Consider the following 20,229-nt stretch of genomic DNA (forward strand, 5'->3'; position numbering starts at 1 on the left):
TTTGTTGCATGATTTCTACGCGAAAAGATACAATAGAACCGTGTGTTTCTCATGCAACTTGTAGAGTGAAAAATGGCGAAAGCTCTTCTTCTGTATCGCTTCTCGGCCTTTTGGCTAAGATCAAGTGTAGTATCTGTTCTTATCAGCTTAATATCTGATATGTCGGGCAATGCCCGACTCTTATATTAAACTGATTTTGGATATCGGCCATGGGATTGGAGCTTGCTTCGCCCTGGCCACGGGTTGTCTCGGTATTGCACTACCTCCGAGTTCGGCCCATTTCCCTTCGCGGAAGGGAAACACATTTACTTTAAACAAAAAAAAACAAACAAAACAGCCAGCAAATCAAATAGCAAAGCGAATTTATTTTTCTGTCTGTAACTAACTAACCGAGAAACGAACCGTTTAACATTTAACTAAATAACATACGTCTCTTTTCGACAGAGTCGGCGAAAGACGAAAAGACGTCGTCGCCGTCGGAAAGGAAGACAATAAAGGCCGTCAGACGGTAAGTTGCAAGTGCAAAAGTAGTGAAAAGTAAAGGGGGGTGCAACCGTGTCGCACAGAGCGTACGTTCGCGTACAAAGTATGCTCGCCGTGCGTCGTTCGAGCATACTTACCTGACGCGAGAGGCACCTTGATCAGCTAGGAGGTCCTCTCAGGATGAGGCCCTTTCATTGCACTTCGACTGGGTTGACTCCTGCGATTACCCCTAACGTGGGTAACTCGAGCGTATAATTTCTGGTAGTGGGGACCTGCGTTCGCGCTCGTCCCCTTCGTTTCTCACGATGGGAGGAAGAAGCGGAGAACAAATAAAATAGAACACAATAAAATCAAGTATGCCACGATATATAAATTCGTTGTTCGTTCGGGGTTAGGTTGCATGCTGCCAAATTTTTACTGACCTATCCCAAAATGCATAGCGAGATGCAGGAGAAATTTATATCATCTATTAGCAAGAATAAATTACTTGTATTTGACATAAATTACTTGTACTTAACAACGACGTAAACGGCCGGCGTGTGTGTATATTTTGACGGACGGCATATACATTATGAAAATATACAAATTATAATATGTATCGTCGACGTTAACAGTAATGAATATTGCATTGCGAACGTTTTTCTTACTTAGTCGTACGTTTGTTTAGCTTTTATAGTAATTATTTCTATGTATCACTGACATTTAACGGCTCGTAGTGTAAAATTCGTTCATTGAGCTGCTTGTCTGCCGATTTCATGAAGCATGACCTTGTTGACATTGCAGCACTTGCATACAATGCGAATCATTATCGCCCACAAGCACAAAGCGTTTGTTTTACAATGAGAAAGCACGTCTGCAGCAAGTTCGCGACAGACATCGCGTGCTTCCTACGTCATATGAAACGATCGCATTTCGCGGCATTACGCGCGAATTTTCAAACATGTTCTTCTTTACGAACAGGTGTACATTGGATTAGAAAGAACGCTTGACATGACGATTGTAGTAAAGGATGATTCCTTCGTTATCCGTACTGCTTGATTTTTCATTTGTTGCATGATTTCTACGCGAAAAGATACAATAGAACCGTGTGTTTCTCATGCAACTTGTAGAGTGAAAAATGGCGAAAGCTCTTCTTCTGTATCGCTTCTCGGCCTTTTGGCTAAGATCAAGTGTAGTATCTGTTCTTATCAGCTTAATATCTGATATGTCGGGCAATGCCCGACTCTTATATTAAACTGATTTTTGGATATCGGCCATGGGATTGGAGCTTGCTTCGCCCTGGCCACGGGTTGTCTCGGTATTGCACTACCTCCGAGTTCGGCCCATTTCCCTTCGCGGAAGGGAAACACATTTACTTTAAACAAACGAAAAAAAACAAACAAAACAGCCAGCAAATCAAATAGCTAAGCGAATTTATTTTGTCTGTAACTAACTAACCGAGAAACGAACCGTTTAACATTTAACTAATAACATACGTCTCTTTTCGACAGAGTCGGCGAAAGACGAAAAGACGTCGTCGTCGTCGGAAAGGAAGACAATAAAGGCCGTCAGACGGTAAGTTGCAAGTGCAAAAAGTAGTGAAAAAGTAAAGGGAGGGGGTGCAACCGTGTCGCACAGAGCGTACGTTCGCGTACAAAGTATGCTCGCCGTGCGTCGTTCGAGCATACTTACCTGACGCGAGAGGCACCTTGATCAGCTAGGAGGTCCTCTCAGGATGAGGCCCTTTCATTGCACTTCGACTGGGTTGACTCCTGCGATTACCCCTAACGTGGGTAACTCGAGCGTATAATTTCTGGTAGTGGGGACCTGCGTTCGCGCTCGTCCCCTTCGTTTCTCACGATGGGAGGAAGAAGCGGAGAAAATAGAACAAATAAAATAGTATGCCACGCGATATATAAATTCGTTGTTCGTTCGGGGTTAGGTTGCATGCTGCCAAATTTTTACTGACCTATCCCAAAATGCATAGCGAGATGCAGGAGAAATTTATATCATCTATTAGCAAGAATAAATTACTTGTATTTGACATAAATTACTTGTACTTAACAACGACGTAAACGGCCGGCGTGTGTGTATATTTTGACGGACGGCATATACATTATGAAAATATACAAATTATAATATGTATCGTCGACGTTAACAGTAATGATATTGCATTGCGAACGTTTTTCTTACTTAGTCGTACGTTTGTTTAGCTTTTATAGTAATTATTTCTATGTATCACTGACATTTAACGGCTCGTAGTGTAAAATTCGTTCATTGAGCTGCTTGTCTGCCGATTTCATGAAGCATGACCTTGTTGACATTGCAGCACTTGCATACAATGCGAATCATTATCGCCCACAAGCACAAAGCGTTTGTTTTACAATGAGAAAGCACGTCTGCAGCAAGTTCGCGACAGACATCGCGTGCTTCCTACGTCATATGAAACGATCGCATTTCGCGGCATTACGCGCGAATTTTCAAACATGTTCTTCTTTACGAACAGGTGTACATTGGATTAGAAAGAACGCTTGACATGACGATTGTAGTAAAGGATGATTCCTTCGTTATCCGTACTGCTTGATTTTTTTCATTTGTTGCATGATTTCTACGCGAAAGATACAATAGAACCGTGTGTTTCTCATGCAACTTGTAGAGTGAAAAATGGCGAAAGCTCTTCTTCTGTATCGCTTCTCGGCCTTTTGGCTAAGATCAAGTGTAGTATCTGTTCTTATCAGCTTAATATCTGATATGTCGGGCAATGCCCGACTCTTATATTAAACTGATTTTGGATATCGGCCATGGGATTGGAGCTTGCTTCGCCCTGGCCACGGGTTGTCTCGGTATTGCACTACCTCCGAGTTCGGCCCATTTCCCTTCGCGGAAGGGAAACACATTTACTTTAAACAAACGAAAAAACAAACAAAACAGCCAGCAAATCAAATAGCAAAGCGAATTTATTTTGTCTGTAACTAACTAACCGAGAAACGAACTGTTTAACATTTAACTAAATAACATACGTCTCTTTTCGACAGAGTCGGCGAAAGACGAAAAGACGTCGTCGTCGTCGGAAAGGAAGACAATAAAGGCCGTCAGACGGTAAGTTGCAAGTGCAAAAAGTAGTGAAAAAGTAAAGGGAGGGTGCAACCGTGTCGCACAGAGCGTACGTTCGCGTACAAAGTATGCTCGCCGTGCGTCGTTCGAGCATACTTACCTGACGCGAGAGGCACCTTGATCAGCTAGGAGGTCCTCTCAGGATGAGGCCCTTTCATTGCACTTCGACTGGGTTGACTCCTGCGATTACCCCTAACGTGGGTAACTCGAGCGTATAATTTCTGGTAGTGGGGACCTGCGTTCGCGCTCGTCCCCTTCGTTTCTCACGATGGGAGGAAGAAGCGAAAAAGAACAAATAAAATAGAACACAATAGAAATCAAGTATGCCACGCTTTGGGACATATATAAATTCGTTGTTCGTTCGGGGTTAGGTTGCATGCTGCCAAATTTTTACTGACCTATCCCAAAATGCATAGCGAGATGCAGGAGAAATTTATATCATCTATTAGCAAGAATAAATTACTTGTATTTGACATAAATTACTTGTACTTAACAACGACGTAAACGGCCGGCGTGTGTGTATATTTTGACGGACGGCATATACATTATGAAATATACAAATTATAATATGTATCGTCGACGTTAACAGTAATGATATTGCATTGCGAACGTTTTTCTTACTTAGTCGTACGTTTGTTTAGCTTTTATAGTAATTATTTCTATGTATCACTGACATTTAACGGCTCGTAGTGTAAAATTCGTTCATTGAGCTGCTTGTCTGCCGATTTCATGAAGCATGACCTTGTTGACATTGCAGCACTTGCATACAATGCGAATCATTATCGCCCACAAGCACAAAGCGTTTGTTTTACAATGAGAAAGCACGTCTGCAGCAAGTTCGCGACAGACATCGCGTGCTTCCTACGTCATATGAAACGATCGCATTTCGCGGCATTACGCGCGAATTTTCAAACATGTTCTTCTTTACGAACAGGTGTACATTGGATTAGAAAGAACGCTTGACATGACGATTGTAGTAAAGGATGATTCCTTCGTTATCCGTACTGCTTGATTTTTCATTTGTTGCATGATTTCTACGCGAAAAGATACAATAGAACCGTGTGTTTCTCATGCAACTTGTAGAGTGAAAAAATGGCGAAAGCTCTTCTTCTGTATCGCTTCTCGGCCTTTTGGCTAAGATCAAGTGTAGTATCTGTTCTTATCAGCTTAATATCTGATATGTCGGGCAATGCCCGACTCTTATATTAAACTGATTTTTGGATATCGGCCATGGGATTGGAGCTTGCTTCGCCCTGGCCACGGGTTGTCTCGGTATTGCACTACCTCCGAGTTCGGCCCATTTCCCTTCGCGGAAGGGAAACACATTTAAACAAACAAAAAAACAAACAAAACAGCCAGCAAATCAAATAGCTAAGCGAATTTATTTTGTCTGTAACTAACTAACCGAGAAACGAACTGTTTAACATTTAACTAAATAACATACGTCTCTTTTCGACAGAGTCGGCGAAAGACGAAAAGACGTCGTCGCCGTCGGAAAGGAAGACAATAAAGGCCGTCAGACGGTACGTTGCAAGTGCAAAAAGTAGTGAAAAAGTAAAGGGAGGGGGTGCAACCGTGTCGCACAGAGCGTACGTTCGCGTACAAAGTATGCTCGCCGTGCGTCGTTCGAGCATACTTACCTGACGCGAGAGGCACCTTGATCAGCTAGGAGGTCCTCTCAGGATGAGGCCCTTTCATTGCACTTCGACTGGGTTGACTCCTGCGATTACCCCTAACGTGGGTAACTCGAGCGTATAATTTCTGGTAGTGGGGACCTGCGTTCGCGCTCGTCCCCTTCGTTTCTCACGATGGGAGGAAGAAGCGGAGAAAAGAACAAATAAAATAGAACACAATAGAGAAGATTCGTCCGTCAATTGTGTATGCCACGCTTTGGGACATATATAAATTCGTTGTTCGTTCGGGGTTAGGTTGCATGCTGCCAAATTTTTTACTGACCTATCCCAAAATGCATAGCGAGATGCAGGAGAAATTTATATCAGCTATTAGCAAGAATAAATTACTTGTATTTGACATAAATTACTTGTACTTAACAACGACGTAAACGGCCGGCGTGTGTGTATATTTTGACGGACGGCATATACATTATGAAAGTATACAAATTATAATATGTATCGTCGACGTTAACAGTAATGATATTGCATTGCGAACGTTTTCTTACTTAGTCGTACGTTTGTTTAGCTTTTATAGTAATTATTTCTATGTATCACTGACATTTAACGGCTCGTAGTGTAAAATTCGTTCATTGAGCTGCTTGTCTGCCGATTTCATGAAGCATGACCTTGTTGACATTGCAGCACTTGCATACAATGCGAATCATTATCGCCCACAAGCACAAAGCGTTTGTTTTACAATGAGAAAGCACGTCTGCAGCAAGTTCGCGACAGACATCGCGTGCTTCCTACGTCATATGAAACGATCGCATTTCGCGGCATTACGCGCGAATTTTCAAACATGTTCTTCTTTACGAACAGGTGTACATTGGATTAGAAAGAACGCTTGACATGACGATTGTAGTAAAGGATGATTCCTTCGTTATCCGTACTGCTTGATTTTTCATTTGTTGCATGATTTCTACGAAAAGATACAATAGAACCGTGTGTTTCTCATGCAACTTGTAGAGTGAAAAATGGCGAAAGCTCTTCTTCTGTATCGCTTCTCGGCCTTTTGGCTAAGATCAAGTGTAGTATCTGTTCTTATCAGCTTAATATCTGATATGTCGGGCAATGCCCGACTCTTATATTAAACTGATTTTTGGATATCGGCCATGGGATTGGAGCTTGCTTCGCCCTGGCCACGGGTTATCTCGGTATTGCACTACCTCCGAGTTCGGCCCATTTCCTTCGCGGAAGGGAAACACATTTACTTTAAACAAAAAAAAACAAACAAAACAGCCAGCAAATCAAATAGCTTCGAGCGAATTTAACTTTAACTAACTAACTCTCCGAAGAGTCGGAAACGACGTTTAACGTCCCGGCAAAAAATAAAGGCCCAGACGGGAGGGCGAGGGGGAAGGTGCGTCGTACGTTGTCGATGGCGTGCGTCGTTCGAAAAGGCGACCTTGATCAGCTAGGAGGTCAGGATGAGGCCCTTTCATTGCACTTCGATTGAAATTCGCCTAACGTTAACTCGAGCGTATAATTTCTGGTAGTGGGGACCTGCGTTCGCGCTCGTCCCCTTCGTTTCCACGATGGGAGGAAGAAGCAGAACGAAATAGCAGGAGAAATTTATATCATCTATTGGGACATATATAAATTGTTCGTTGTTAGGTTGCATGCTGCCAAATTTTTACTGACCTATCCCAAAATGCATAGCGAGATGCAGGAGCATCTATTAGCAAGAATAAATTACTTGTATTTGACATAAATTACTTGTACTTAACAACGACGTAAACGGCCGGCGTGTGTGTATATTTTGACGGACGGCATATACATTATGAAATATACAAATTATAATATGTATCGTCGACGTTAACAGTAATGATATTGCATTGCGAACGTTTTTCTTACTTAGTCGTACGTTTGTTTAGCTTTTATAGTAATTATTTCTATGTATCACTGACATTTAACGGCTCGTAGTGTAAAATTCGTTCATTGAGCTGCTTGTCTGCCGATTTCATGAAGCATGACCTTGTTGACATTGCAGCACTTGCATACAATGCGAATCATTATCGCCCACAAGCACAAAGCGTTTGTTTTACAATGAGAAAGCACGTCTGCAGCAAGTTCGCGACAGACATCGCGTGCTTCCTACGTCATATGAAACGATCGCATTTCGCGGCATTACGCGCGAATTTTCAAACATGTTCTTCTTTACGAACAGGTGTACATTGGATTAGAAAGAACGCTTGACATGACGATTGTAGTAAAGGATGATTCCTTCGTTATCCGTACTGCTTGATTTTTTTCATTTGTTGCATGATTTCTACGCGAAAAGATACAATAGAACCGTGTGTTTCTCATGCAACTTGTAGAGTGAAAAATGGCGAAAGCTCTTCTTCTGTATCGCTTCTCGGCCTTTTGGCTAAGATCAAGTGTAGTATCTGTTCTTATCAGCTTAATATCTGATATGTCGGGCAATGCCCGACTCTTATATTAAACTGATTTTGGATATCGGCCATGGGATTGGAGCTTGCTTCGCCCTGGCCACGGGTTGTCTCGGTATTGCACTACCTCCGAGTTCGGCCCATTTCCCTTCGCGGAAGGAAACACATTTACTTTAAACAAAAAAAAACAAACAAAACAGCCAGCAAATCAAATAGCTAAGCGAATTTATTTTGTCTGTAACTAACTAACCGAGAAACGAACTGTTTAACATTTAACTAAATAACATACGTCTCTTTCGACAGAGTCGGCGAAAGACGAAAAGACGTCGTCGCCGTCGGAAAGGAAGACAATAAAGGCCGTCAGACGGTACGTTGCAAGTGCAAAAAGTAGTGAAAAAGTAAAGGGAGGGGGTGCAACCGTGTCGCACAGAGCGTACGTTCGCGTACAAAGTATGCTCGCCGTGCGTCGTTCGAGCATACTTACCTGACGCGAGAGGCACCTTGATCAGCTAGGAGGTCCTCTCAGGATGAGGCCCTTTCATTGCACTTCGACTGGGTTGACTCCTGCGATTACCCCTAACGTGGGTAACTCGAGCGTATAATTTCTGGTAGTGGGGACCTGCGTTCGCGCTCGTCCCTTCGTTTCTCACGATGGGAGGAAGAAGCGGAGAAAAGAACAAATAAAATAGAACACATATAGAAATTCGTCAATTTGTATGCCACGCTTTGGGACATATATAAATTCGTTGTTCGTTCGGGGTTAGGTTGCATGCTGCCAAATTTTTACTGACCTATCCCAAAATGCATAGCGAGATGCAGGAGAAATTTATATCATCTATTAGCAAGAATAAATTACTTGTATTTGACATAAATTACTTGTACTTAACAACGACGTAAACGGCCGGCGTGTGTGTATATTTTGACGGACGGCATATACATTATGAAAGTATACAAATTATAATATGTATCGTCGACGTTAACAGTAATGATATTGCATTGCGAACGTTTTCTTACTTAGTCGTACGTTTGTTTAGCTTTTATAGTAATTATTTCTATGTATCACTGACATTTAACGGCTCGTAGTGTAAAATTCGTTCATTGAGCTGCTTGTCTGCCGATTTCATGAAGCATGACCTTGTTGACATTGCAGCACTTGCATACAATGCGAATCATTATCGCCCACAAGCACAAAGCGTTTGTTTTACAATGAGAAAGCACGTCTGCAGCAAGTTCGCGACAGACATCGCGTGCTTCCTACGTCATATGAAACGATCGCATTTCGCGGCATTACGCGCGAATTTTCAAACATGTTCTTCTTTACGAACAGGTGTACATTGGATTAGAAAGAACGCTTGACATGACGATTGTAGTAAAGGATGATTCCTTCGTTATCCGTACTGCTTGATTTTTCATTTGTTGCATGATTTCTACGCGAAAGATACAATAGAACCGTGTGTTTCTCATGCAACTTGTAGAGTGAAAAATGGCGAAAGCTCTTCTTCTGTATCGCTTCTCGGCCTTTTGGCTAAGATCAAGTGTAGTATCTGTTCTTATCAGCTTAATATCTGATATGTCGGGCAATGCCCGACTCTTATATTAAACTGATTTTGGATATCGGCCATGGGATTGGAGCTTGCTTCGCCCTGGCCACGGGTTGTCTCGGTATTGCACTACCTCCGAGTTCGGCCCATTTCCCTTCGCGGAAGGAAACACATTTACTTTAAACAAACGAAAAAACAAACAAAACAGCCAGCAAATCAAATAGCTAAGCGAATTTATTTTGTCTGTAACTAACTAACCGAGAAACGAACTGTTTAACATTTAACTAAATAACATACGTCTCTTTTCGACAGAGTCGGCGAAAGACGAAAAGACGTCGTCGCCGTCGGAAAGGAAGACAATAAAGGCCGTCAGACGGTACGTTGCAAGTGCAAAAGTAGTGAAAAGTAAAGGGAGGGTGCAACCGTGTCGCACAGAGCGTACGTTCGCGTACAAAGTATGCTCGCCGTGCGTCGTTCGAGCATACTTACCTGACGCGAGAGGCACCTTGATCAGCTAGGAGGTCCTCTCAGGATGAGGCCCTTTCATTGCACTTCGACTGGGTTGACTCCTGCGATTACCCCTAACGTGGGTAACTCGAGCGTATAATTTCTGGTAGTGGGGACCTGCGTTCGCGCTCGTCCCCTTCGTTTCTCACGATGGGAGGAAGAAGCGGAGAAAAGAACAAATAAAATAGAACACAATAGAGAAGAGTCCGTCAATTGTGTATGCCACGCTTTGGGACATATATAAATTCGTTGTTCGTTCGGGGTTAGGTTGCATGCTGCCAAATTTTTTACTGACCTATCCCAAAATGCATAGCGAGATGCAGGAGAAATTTATATCATCTATTAGCAAGAATAAATTACTTGTATTTGACATAAATTACTTGTACTTAACAACGACGTAAACGGCCGGCGTGTGTGTATATTTTGACGGACGGCATATACATTATGAAATATACAAATTATAATATGTATCGTCGACGTTAACAGTAATGATATTGCATTGCGAACGTTTTTCTTACTTAGTCGTACGTTTGTTTAGCTTTTATAGTAATTATTTCTATGTATCACTGACATTTAACGGCTCGTAGTGTAAAATTCGTTCATTGAGCTGCTTGTCTGCCGATTTCATGAAGCATGACCTTGTTGACATTGCAGCACTTGCATACAATGCGAATCATTATCGCCCACAAGCACAAAGCGTTTGTTTTACAATGAGAAAGCACGTCTGCAGCAAGTTCGCGACAGACATCGCGTGCTTCCTACGTCATATGAAACGATCGCATTTCGCGGCATTACGCGCGAATTTTCAAACATGTTCTTCTTTACGAACAGGTGTACATTGGATTAGAAAGAACGCTTGACATGACGATTGTAGTAAAGGATGATTCCTTCGTTATCCGTACTGCTTGATTTTTTTCATTTGTTGCATGATTTCTACGCGAAAGATACAATAGAACCGTGTGTTTCTCATGCAACTTGTAGAGTGAAAAATGGCGAAAGCTCTTCTTCTGTATCGCTTCTCGGCCTTTTGGCTAAGATCAAGTGTAGTATCTGTTCTTATCAGCTTAATATCTGATATGTCGGGCAATGCCCGACTCTTATATTAAACTGATTTTTGGATATCGGCCATGGGATTGGAGCTTGCTTCGCCCTGGCCACGGGTTGTCTCGGTATTGCACTACCTCCGAGTTCGGCCCATTTCCCTTCGCGGAAGGGAAACACATTTACTTTAAACAAACGAAAAACAAACAAAACAGCCAGCAAATCAAATAGCAAAGCGAATTTATTTTGTCTGTAACTAACTAACCGAGAAACGAACTGTTTAACATTTAACTAAATAACATACGTCTCTTTTCGACAGAGTCGGCGAAAGACGAAAAGACGTCGTCGTCGTCGGAAAGGAAGACAATAAAGGCCGTCAGACGGTAAGTTGCAAGTGCAAAAAGTAGTGAAAAAGTAAAGGGAGGGTGCAACCGTGTCGCACAGAGCGTACGTTCGCGTACAAAGTATGCTCGCCGTGCGTCGTTCGAGCATACTTACCTGACGCGAGAGGCACCTTGATCAGCTAGGAGGTCCTCTCAGGATGAGGCCCTTTCATTGCACTTCGACTGGGTTGACTCCTGCGATTACCCCTAACGTGGGTAACTCGAGCGTATAATTTCTGGTAGTGGGGACCTGCGTTCGCGCTCGTCCCCTTCGTTTCTCACGATGGGAGGAAGAAGCGAGAAAAGAACAAATAAAATAGAACACAATAGAATATATATAAATTCGTTGTTCGTTCGGGGTTAGGTTGCATGCTGCCAAATTTTTACTGACCTATCCCAAAATGCATAGCGAGATGCAGGAGAAATTTATATCAGCTATTAGCAAGAATAAATTACTTGTATTTGACATAAATTACTTGTACTTAACAACGACGTAAACGGCCGGCGTGTGTGTATATTTTGACGGACGGCATATACATTATGAAAGTATACAAATTATAATATGTATCGTCGACGTTAACAGTAATGATATTGCATTGCGAACGTTTTTCTTACTTAGTCGTACGTTTGTTTAGCTTTTTATAGTAATTATTTCTATGTATCACTGACATTTAACGGCTCGTAGTGTAAAATTCGTTCATTGAGCTGCTTGTCTGCCGATTTCATGAAGCATGACCTTGTTGACATTGCAGCACTTGCATACAATGCGAATCATTATCGCCCACAAGCACAAAGCGTTTGTTTTACAATGAGAAAGCACGTCTGCAGCAAGTTCGCGACAGACATCGCGTGCTTCCTACGTCATATGAAACGATCGCATTTCGCGGCATTACGCGCGAATTTTCAAACATGTTCTTCTTTACGAACAGGTGTACATTGGATTAGAAAGAACGCTTGACATGACGATTGTAGTAAAGGATGATTCCTTCGTTATCCGTACTGCTTGATTTTTCATTTGTTGCATGATTTCTACGCGAAAGATACAATAGAACCGTGTGTTTCTCATGCAACTTGTAGAGTGAAAAATGGCGAAAGCTCTTCTTCTGTATCGCTTCTCGGCCTTTTGGCTAAGATCAAGTGTAGTATCTGTTCTTATCAGCTTAATATCTGATATGTCGGGCAATGCCCGACTCTATATAAACTGATTTTGGATATCGGCCATGGGATTGGAGCTTGCTTCGCCCTGGCCACGGGTTGTCTCGGTATTGCACTACCTCCGAGTTCGGCCCATTTCCCTTCGCGGAAGGGAAACACATTTACTTTAAACAAACGAAAAAACAAACAAAACAGCCAGCAAATCAAATAGCTAAGCGAATTTATTTTGTCTGTAACTAACTAACCGAGAAACGAACTGTTTAACATTTAACTAAATAACATACGTCTCTTTTCGACAGAGTCGGCGAAAGACGAAAAGACGTCGTCGCCGTCGGAAAGGAAGACAATAAAGGCCGTCAGACGGTAAGTTGCAAGTGCAAAAGTAGTGAAAAGTAAAGGGAGGGTGCAACCGTGTCGCACAGAGCGTACGTTCGCGTACAAAGTATGCTCGCCGTGCGTCGTTCGAGCATACTTACCTGACGCGAGAGGCACCTTGATCAGCTAGGAGGTCCTCTCAGGATGAGGCCCTTTCATTGCACTTCGACTGGGTTGACTCCTGCGATTACCCCTAACGTGGGTAACTCGAGCGTATAATTTCTGGTAGTGGGGACCTGCGTTCGCGCTCGTCCCCTTCGTTTCTCACGATGGGAGGAAGAAGAGAAAAAGAACAAATAAAATAGAACACAATAGAGAAGAGGGCCTTTCGTCCGTCAATTTGTATGCCACGCTTTGGGACATATATAAATTGTTCGTTCGGGGTTAGGTTGCATGCTGCCAAATTTTTTACTGACCTATCCCAAAATGCATAGCGAGATGCAGGAGAAATTTATATCAGCTATTAGCAAGAATAAATTACTTGTATTTGACATAAATTACTTGTACTTAACAACGACGTAAACGGCCGGCGTGTGTGTATATTTTGACGGACGGCATATACATTATGAAAGTATACAAATTATAATATGTATCGTCGACGTTAACAGTAATGATATTGCATTGCGAACGTTTTTCTTACTTAGTCGTACGTTTGTTTAGCTTTTTATAGTAATTATTTCTATGTATCACTGACATTTAACGGCTCGTAGTGTAAAATTCGTTCATTGAGCTGCTTGTCTGCCGATTTCATGAAGCATGACCTTGTTGACATTGCAGCACTTGCATACAATGCGAATCATTATCGCCCACAAGCACAAAGCGTTTGTTTTACAATGAGAAAGCACGTCTGCAGCAAGTTCGCGACAGACATCGCGTGCTTCCTACGTCATATGAAACGATCGCATTTCGCGGCATTACGCGCGAATTTTCAAACATGTTCTTCTTTACGAACAGGTGTACATTGGATTAGAAAGAACGCTTGACATGACGATTGTAGTAAAGGATGATTCCTTCGTTATCCGTACTGCTTGATTTTTTTCATTTGTTGCATGATTTCTACGCGAAAGATACAATAGAACCGTGTGTTTCTCATGCAACTTGTAGAGTGAAAAATGGCGAAAGCTCTTCTTCTGTATCGCTCTCGGCCTTTTGGCTAAGATCAAGTGTAGTATCTGTTCTTATCAGCTTAATATCTGATATGTCGGGCAATGCCCGACTCTTATATTAAACTGATTTTTGGATATCGGCCATGGGATTGGAGCTTGCTTCGCCCTGGCCACGGGTTGTCTCGGTATTGCACTACCTCCGAGTTCGGCCCATTTCCCTTCGCGGAAGGGAAACACATTTACTTTAAACAAACGAAAAACAAACAAAACAGCCAGCAAATCAAATAGCAAAGCGAATTTATTTTGTCTGTAACTAACTAACCGAGAAACGAACCGTTTAACATTTAACTAAATAACATACGTCTCTTTTCGACAGAGTCGGCGAAAGACGAAAAGACGTCGTCGCCGTCGGAAAGGAAGACAATAAAGGCCGTCAGACGGTAAGTTGCAAGTGCAAAAGTAGTGAAAAGTAAAGGGAGGGTGCAACCGTGTCGCACAGAGCGTACGTTCGCGTACAAAGTATGCTCGCCGTGCGTCGTTCGAGCATACTTACCTGACGCGAGAGGCACCTTGATCAGCTAGGAGGTCCTCTCAGGATGAGGCCCTTTCATTGCACTTCGACTGGGTTGACTCCTGCGATTACCCCTAACGTGGGTAACTCGAGCGTATAATTTCTGGTAGTGGGGACCTGCGTTCGCGCTCGTCCCCTTCGTTTCTCACGATGGGAGGAAGAAGCGGAGAAAAGAACAAATAAAATAGAACACAATAGAAAGAATTGTGTATGCCACGGGACATATATAAATTCGTTGTTCGTTCGGGGTTAGGTTGCATGCTGCCAAATTTTTACTGACCTATCCCAAAATGCATAGCGAGATGCAGGAGAAATTTATATCATCTATTAGCAAGAATAAATTACTTGTATTTGACATAAATTACTTGTACTTAACAACGACGTAAACGGCCGGCGTGTGTGTATATTTTGACGGACGGCATATACATTATGAAAATATACAAATTATAATATGTATCGTCGACGTTAACAGTAATGATATTGCATTGCGAACGTTTTTCTTACTTAGTCGTACGTTTGTTTAGCTTTTATAGTAATTATTTCTATGTATCACTGACATTTAACGGCTCGTAGTGTAAAATTCGTTCATTGAGCTGCTTGTCTGCCGATTTCATGAAGCATGACCTTGTTGACATTGCAGCACTTGCATACAATGCGAATCATTATCGCCCACAAGCACAAAGCGTTTGTTTTACAATGAGAAAGCACGTCTGCAGCAAGTTCGCGACAGACATCGCGTGCTTCCTACGTCATATGAAACGATCGCATTTCGCGGCATTACGCGCGAATTTTCAAACATGTTCTTCTTTACGAACAGGTGTACATTGGATTAGAAAGAACGCTTGACATGACGATTGTAGTAAAGGATGATTCCTTCGTTATCCGTACTGCTTGATTTTTCATTTGTTGCATGATTTCTACGCGAAAGATACAATAGAACCGTGTGTTTCTCATGCAACTTGTAGAGTGAAAAATGGCGAAAGCTCTTCTTCTGTATCGCTTCTCGGCCTTTTGGCTAAGATCAAGTGTAGTATCTGTTCTTATCAGCTTAATATCTGATATGTCGGGCAATGCCCGACTCTTATATTAAACTGATTTTTGGATATCGGCCATGGGATTGGAGCTTGCTTCGCCCTGGCCACGGGTTGTCTCGGTATTGCACTACCTCCGAGTTCGGCCCATTTCCTTCGCGGAAGGGAAACACATTTACTTTAAACAAACGAAAAAACAAACAAAACAGCCAGCAAATCAAATAGCAAAGCGAATTTATTTTGTCTGTAACTAACTAACCGAAACGAACTGTTTAACATTTAACTAAATAACATACGTCTCTTTTCGACAGAGTCGGCGAAAGACGAAAAGACGTCGTCGCCGTCGGAAAGGAAGACAATAAAGGCCGTCAGACGGTACGTTGCAAGTGCAAAAGTAGTGAAAAGTAAAGGGAGGGTGCAACCGTGTCGCACAGAGCGTACGTTCGCGTACAAAGTATGCTCGCCGTGCGTCGTTCGAGCATACTTACCTGACGCGAGAGGCACCTTGATCAGCTAGGAGGTCCTCTCAGGATGAGGCCCTTTCATTGCACTTCGACTGGGTTGACTCCTGCGATTACCCCTAACGTGGGTAACTCGAGCGTATAATTTCTGGTAGTGGGGACCTGCGTTCGCGCTCGTCCCCTTCGTTTCTCACGATGGGAGGAAGAAGCGGAGAAAAGAACAAATAAAATAGAACACAATAGAGACCTTTCGTCGTCAATTGTGTATGCCACGCTTTGGGACATATATAAATTCGTTGTTCGTTCGGGGTTAGGTTGCATGCTGCCAAATTTTTTACTGACCTATCCCAAAATGCATAGCGAGATGCAGGAGAAATTTATATCAGCTATTAGCAAGAATAAATTACTTGTATTTGACATAAATTACTTGTACTTAACAACGACGTAAACGGCCGGCGTGTGTGTATATTTTGACGGACGGCATATACATTATGAAAGTATACAAATTATAATATGTATCGTCGACGTTAACAGTAATGATATTGCATTGCGAACGTTTTTCTTACTTAGTCGTACGTTTGTTTAGCTTTTTATAGTAATTATTTCTATGTATCACTGACATTTAACGGCTCGTAGTGTAAAATTCGTTCATTGAGCTGCTTGTCTGCCGATTTCATGAAGCATGACCTTGTTGACATTGCAGCACTTGCATACAATGCGAATCATTATCGCCCACAAGCACAAAGCGTTTGTTTTACAATGAGAAAGCACGTCTGCAGCAAGTTCGCGACAGACATCGCGTGCTTCCTACGTCATATGAAACGATCGCATTTCGCGGCATTACGCGCGAATTTTCAAACATGTTCTTCTTTACGAACAGGTGTACATTGGATTAGAAAGAACGCTTGACATGACGATTGTAGTAAAGGATGATTCCTTCGTTATCCGTACTGCTTGATTTTTCATTTGTTGCATGATTTCTACGCGAAAAGATACAATAGAACCGTGTGTTTCTCATGCAACTTGTAGAGTGAAAAAATGGCGAAAGCTCTTCTTCTGTATCGCTTCTCGGCCTTTTGGCTAAGATCAAGTGTAGTATCTGTTCTTATCAGCTTAATATCTGATATGTCGGGCAATGCCCGACTCTTATATTAAACTGATTTTTGGATATCGGCCATGGGATTGGAGCTTGCTTCGCCCTGGCCACGGGTTGTCTCGGTATTGCACTACCTCCGAGTTCGGCCCATTTCCCTTCGCGGAAGGGAAACACATTTACTTTAAACAAACGAAAAAAAACAAACAAAACAGCCAGCAAATCAAATAGCTAAGCGAATTTATTTTGTCTGTAACTAACTAACGAGAAACGAACTGTTTAACATTTAACTAAATAACATACGTCTCTTTTCGACAGAGTCGGCGAAAGACGAAAAGACGTCGTCGCCGTCGGAAAGGAAGACAATAAAGGCCGTCAGACGGTACGTTGCAAGTGCAAAAAGTAGTGAAAAAGTAAAGGGAGGGGGTGCAACCGTGTCGCACAGAGCGTACGTTCGCGTACAAAGTATGCTCGCCGTGCGTCGTTCGAGCATACTTACCTGACGCGAGAGGCACCTTGATCAGCTAGGAGGTCCTCTCAGGATGAGGCCCTTTCATTGCACTTCGACTGGGTTGACTCCTGCGATTACCCCTAACGTGGGTAACTCGAGCGTATAATTTCTGGTAGTGGGGACCTGCGTTCGCGCTCGTCCCCTTCGTTTCTCACGATGGGAGGAAGAAGCGGAGAAAAGAACAAATAAAATAGAACACAATAGAGAGAAGGGCCTTTCGTCCGTCAATTGTGTATGCCACGCTTTGGGACATATATAAATTCGTTGTTCGTTCGGGGTTAGGTTGCATGCTGCCAAATTTTTTTACTGACCTATCCCAAAATGCATAGCGAGATGCAGGAGAAATTTATATCAGCTATTAGCAAGAATAAATTACTTGTATTTGACATAAATTACTTGTACTTAACAACGACGTAAACGGCCGGCGTGTGTGTATATTTTGACGGACGGCATATACATTATGAAAGTATACAAATTATAATATGTATCGTCGACGTTAACAGTAATGATATTGCATTGCGAACGTTTTTCTTACTTAGTCGTACGTTTGTTTAGCTTTTTATAGTAATTATTTCTATGTATCACTGACATTTAACGGCTCGTAGTGTAAAATTCGTTCATTGAGCTGCTTGTCTGCCGATTTCATGAAGCATGACCTTGTTGACATTGCAGCACTTGCATACAATGCGAATCATTATCGCCCACAAGCACAAAGCGTTTGTTTTACAATGAGAAAGCACGTCTGCAGCAAGTTCGCGACAGACATCGCGTGCTTCCTACGTCATATGAAACGATCGCATTTCGCGGCATTACGCGCGAATTTTCAAACATGTTCTTCTTTACGAACAGGTGTACATTGGATTAGAAAGAACGCTTGACATGACGATTGTAGTAAAGGATGATTCCTTCGTTATCCGTACTGCTTGATTTTTTTCATTTGTTGCATGATTTCTACGCGAAAAGATACAATAGAACCGTGTGTTTCTCATGCAACTTGTAGAGTGAAAAAATGGCGAAAGCTCTTCTTCTGTATCGCTTCTCGGCCTTTTGGCTAAGATCAAGTGTAGTATCTGTTCTTATCAGCTTAATATCTGATATGTCGGGCAATGCCCGACTCTTATATTAAACTGATTTTTGGATATCGGCCATGGGATTGGAGCTTGCTTCGCCCTGGCCACGGGTTGTCTCGGTATTGCACTACCTCCGAGTTCGGCCCATTTCCCTTCGCGGAAGGGAAACACATTTACTTTAAACAAACGAAAAAAAACAAACAAAACAGCCAGCAAATCAAATAGCTAAGCGAATTTATTTTGTCTGTAACTAACTAACCGAGAAACGAACTGTTTAACATTTAACTAAATAACATACGTCTCTTTTCGACAGAGTCGGCGAAAGACGAAAAGACGTCGTCGCCGTCGGAAAGGAAGACAATAAAGGCCGTCAGACGGTACGTTGCAAGTGCAAAAAGTAGTGAAAAAGTAAAGGGAGGGGGTGCAACCGTGTCGCACAGAGCGTACGTTCGCGTACAAAGTATGCTCGCCGTGCGTCGTTCGAGCATACTTACCTGACGCGAGAGGCACCTTGATCAGCTAGGAGGTCCTCTCAGGATGAGGCCCTTTCATTGCACTTCGACTGGGTTGACTCCTGCGATTACCCCTAACGTGGGTAACTCGAGCGTATAATTTCTGGTAGTGGGGACCTGCGTTCGCGCTCGTCCCCTTCGTTTCTCACGATGGGAGGAAGAAGCGGAGAAAAGAACAAATAAAATAGAACACAATAGAGAAGAGGGCCTTTCGTCCGTCAATTGTGTATGCCACGCTTTGGGACATATATAAATTCGTTGTTCGTTCGGGTTAGGTTGCATGCTGCCAAATTTTTTACTGACCTATCCCAAAATGCATAGCGAGATGCAGGAGAAATTTATATCAGCTATTAGCAAGAATAAATTACTTGTATTTGACATAAATTACTTGTACTTAACAACGACGTAAACGGCCGGCGTGTGTGTATATTTTGACGGACGGCATATACATTATGAAAGTATACAAATTATAATATGTATCGTCGACGTTAACAGTAATGATATTGCATTGCGAACGTTTTTCTTACTTAGTCGTACGTTTGTTTAGCTTTTTATAGTAATTATTTCTATGTATCACTGACATTTAACGGCTCGTAGTGTAAAATTCGTTCATTGAGCTGCTTGTCTGCCGATTTCATGAAGCATGACCTTGTTGACATTGCAGCACTTGCATACAATGCGAATCATTATCGCCCACAAGCACAAAGCGTTTGTTTTACAATGAGAAAGCACGTCTGCAGCAAGTTCGCGACAGACATCGCGTGCTTCCTACGTCATATGAAACGATCGCATTTCGCGGCATTACGCGCGAATTTTCAAACATGTTCTTCTTTACGAACAGGTGTACATTGGATTAGAAAGAACGCTTGACATGACGATTGTAGTAAAGGATGATTCCTTCGTTATCCGTACTGCTTGATTTTTTTCATTTGTTGCATGATTTCTACGCGAAAAGATACAATAGAACCGTGTGTTTCTCATGCAACTTGTAGAGTGAAAAAATGGCGAAAGCTCTTCTTCTGTATCGCTTCTCGGCCTTTTGGCTAAGATCAAGTGTAGTATCTGTTCTTATCAGCTTAATATCTGATATGTCGGGCAATGCCCGACTCTTATATTAAACTGATTTTTGGATATCGGCCATGGGATTGGAGCTTGCTTCGCCCTGGCCACGGGTTGTCTCGGTATTGCACTACCTCCGAGTTCGGCCCATTTCCCTTCGCGGAAGGGAAACAC

General features: G+C 42.4%; 26 non-coding genes and 1 pseudogene across 26 annotated transcripts; all 27 read left to right on the plus strand.

Annotated features, from left to right (window-relative positions):
• The first annotated feature begins 94 nt into the window (after positions 1–94).
• Positions 95–285, plus strand: LOC124450038. The gene has a single exon (XR_006949799.1). It is a non-coding gene; the product is annotated as a U2 spliceosomal RNA (small nuclear RNA).
• Positions 286–612: 327 nt separating this feature from the next.
• Positions 613–776, plus strand: LOC124450131. The gene has a single exon (XR_006949874.1). It is a non-coding gene; the product is annotated as a U1 spliceosomal RNA (small nuclear RNA).
• An 846-nt stretch (positions 777–1,622) lies between these two features.
• On the plus strand, positions 1,623–1,814 carry LOC124449996. Its single transcript, XR_006949758.1, has one exon. It is a non-coding gene; the product is annotated as a U2 spliceosomal RNA (small nuclear RNA).
• A 332-nt stretch (positions 1,815–2,146) lies between these two features.
• On the plus strand, positions 2,147–2,310 carry LOC124450143. The gene has a single exon (XR_006949882.1). It is a non-coding gene; the product is annotated as a U1 spliceosomal RNA (small nuclear RNA).
• An 838-nt stretch (positions 2,311–3,148) lies between these two features.
• LOC124450039 lies at positions 3,149–3,339 on the plus strand. The gene has a single exon (XR_006949800.1). It is a non-coding gene; the product is annotated as a U2 spliceosomal RNA (small nuclear RNA).
• Positions 3,340–3,668: 329 nt separating this feature from the next.
• Positions 3,669–3,832, plus strand: LOC124450155. The gene has a single exon (XR_006949884.1). It is a non-coding gene; the product is annotated as a U1 spliceosomal RNA (small nuclear RNA).
• Positions 3,833–4,690: 858 nt separating this feature from the next.
• Positions 4,691–4,882, plus strand: LOC124449997. Its single transcript, XR_006949759.1, has one exon. It is a non-coding gene; the product is annotated as a U2 spliceosomal RNA (small nuclear RNA).
• A 326-nt stretch (positions 4,883–5,208) lies between these two features.
• LOC124450166 lies at positions 5,209–5,372 on the plus strand. The gene has a single exon (XR_006949888.1). It is a non-coding gene; the product is annotated as a U1 spliceosomal RNA (small nuclear RNA).
• An 873-nt stretch (positions 5,373–6,245) lies between these two features.
• Positions 6,246–6,437, plus strand: LOC124450017. The gene has a single exon (XR_006949779.1). It is a non-coding gene; the product is annotated as a U2 spliceosomal RNA (small nuclear RNA).
• Positions 6,438–6,644: 207 nt separating this feature from the next.
• LOC124449971 lies at positions 6,645–6,773 on the plus strand (annotated as a pseudogene).
• An 824-nt stretch (positions 6,774–7,597) lies between these two features.
• Positions 7,598–7,788, plus strand: LOC124450040. Its single transcript, XR_006949801.1, has one exon. It is a non-coding gene; the product is annotated as a U2 spliceosomal RNA (small nuclear RNA).
• A 327-nt stretch (positions 7,789–8,115) lies between these two features.
• LOC124449901 lies at positions 8,116–8,279 on the plus strand. The gene has a single exon (XR_006949666.1). It is a non-coding gene; the product is annotated as a U1 spliceosomal RNA (small nuclear RNA).
• An 865-nt stretch (positions 8,280–9,144) lies between these two features.
• LOC124450041 lies at positions 9,145–9,335 on the plus strand. Its single transcript, XR_006949802.1, has one exon. It is a non-coding gene; the product is annotated as a U2 spliceosomal RNA (small nuclear RNA).
• Positions 9,336–9,661: 326 nt separating this feature from the next.
• Positions 9,662–9,825, plus strand: LOC124450172. The gene has a single exon (XR_006949893.1). It is a non-coding gene; the product is annotated as a U1 spliceosomal RNA (small nuclear RNA).
• Positions 9,826–10,698: 873 nt separating this feature from the next.
• Positions 10,699–10,890, plus strand: LOC124449998. The gene has a single exon (XR_006949760.1). It is a non-coding gene; the product is annotated as a U2 spliceosomal RNA (small nuclear RNA).
• A 328-nt stretch (positions 10,891–11,218) lies between these two features.
• LOC124450173 lies at positions 11,219–11,382 on the plus strand. The gene has a single exon (XR_006949895.1). It is a non-coding gene; the product is annotated as a U1 spliceosomal RNA (small nuclear RNA).
• An 836-nt stretch (positions 11,383–12,218) lies between these two features.
• LOC124450062 lies at positions 12,219–12,407 on the plus strand. The gene has a single exon (XR_006949821.1). It is a non-coding gene; the product is annotated as a U2 spliceosomal RNA (small nuclear RNA).
• A 327-nt stretch (positions 12,408–12,734) lies between these two features.
• LOC124450174 lies at positions 12,735–12,898 on the plus strand. The gene has a single exon (XR_006949896.1). It is a non-coding gene; the product is annotated as a U1 spliceosomal RNA (small nuclear RNA).
• An 877-nt stretch (positions 12,899–13,775) lies between these two features.
• On the plus strand, positions 13,776–13,966 carry LOC124450049. The gene has a single exon (XR_006949809.1). It is a non-coding gene; the product is annotated as a U2 spliceosomal RNA (small nuclear RNA).
• A 326-nt stretch (positions 13,967–14,292) lies between these two features.
• Positions 14,293–14,456, plus strand: LOC124450175. Its single transcript, XR_006949897.1, has one exon. It is a non-coding gene; the product is annotated as a U1 spliceosomal RNA (small nuclear RNA).
• An 857-nt stretch (positions 14,457–15,313) lies between these two features.
• On the plus strand, positions 15,314–15,505 carry LOC124449976. Its single transcript, XR_006949739.1, has one exon. It is a non-coding gene; the product is annotated as a U2 spliceosomal RNA (small nuclear RNA).
• Positions 15,506–15,829: 324 nt separating this feature from the next.
• LOC124450177 lies at positions 15,830–15,993 on the plus strand. The gene has a single exon (XR_006949899.1). It is a non-coding gene; the product is annotated as a U1 spliceosomal RNA (small nuclear RNA).
• Positions 15,994–16,870: 877 nt separating this feature from the next.
• Positions 16,871–17,062, plus strand: LOC124449999. Its single transcript, XR_006949761.1, has one exon. It is a non-coding gene; the product is annotated as a U2 spliceosomal RNA (small nuclear RNA).
• Positions 17,063–17,394: 332 nt separating this feature from the next.
• LOC124450179 lies at positions 17,395–17,558 on the plus strand. The gene has a single exon (XR_006949900.1). It is a non-coding gene; the product is annotated as a U1 spliceosomal RNA (small nuclear RNA).
• An 887-nt stretch (positions 17,559–18,445) lies between these two features.
• Positions 18,446–18,637, plus strand: LOC124450000. The gene has a single exon (XR_006949762.1). It is a non-coding gene; the product is annotated as a U2 spliceosomal RNA (small nuclear RNA).
• Positions 18,638–18,970: 333 nt separating this feature from the next.
• Positions 18,971–19,134, plus strand: LOC124450180. Its single transcript, XR_006949901.1, has one exon. It is a non-coding gene; the product is annotated as a U1 spliceosomal RNA (small nuclear RNA).
• Positions 19,135–20,019: 885 nt separating this feature from the next.
• LOC124450002 lies at positions 20,020–20,211 on the plus strand. Its single transcript, XR_006949764.1, has one exon. It is a non-coding gene; the product is annotated as a U2 spliceosomal RNA (small nuclear RNA).
• The last annotated feature ends 18 nt before the right edge of the window (positions 20,212–20,229 follow it).

Source organism: Xenia sp. Carnegie-2017, unplaced genomic scaffold (genome assembly GCF_021976095.1).
Source record: "Xenia sp. Carnegie-2017 unplaced genomic scaffold, XeniaSp_v1 HiC_scaffold_23, whole genome shotgun sequence".
Classification (NCBI taxonomy): domain Eukaryota; kingdom Metazoa; phylum Cnidaria; class Anthozoa; order Malacalcyonacea; family Xeniidae; genus Xenia; species Xenia sp. Carnegie-2017.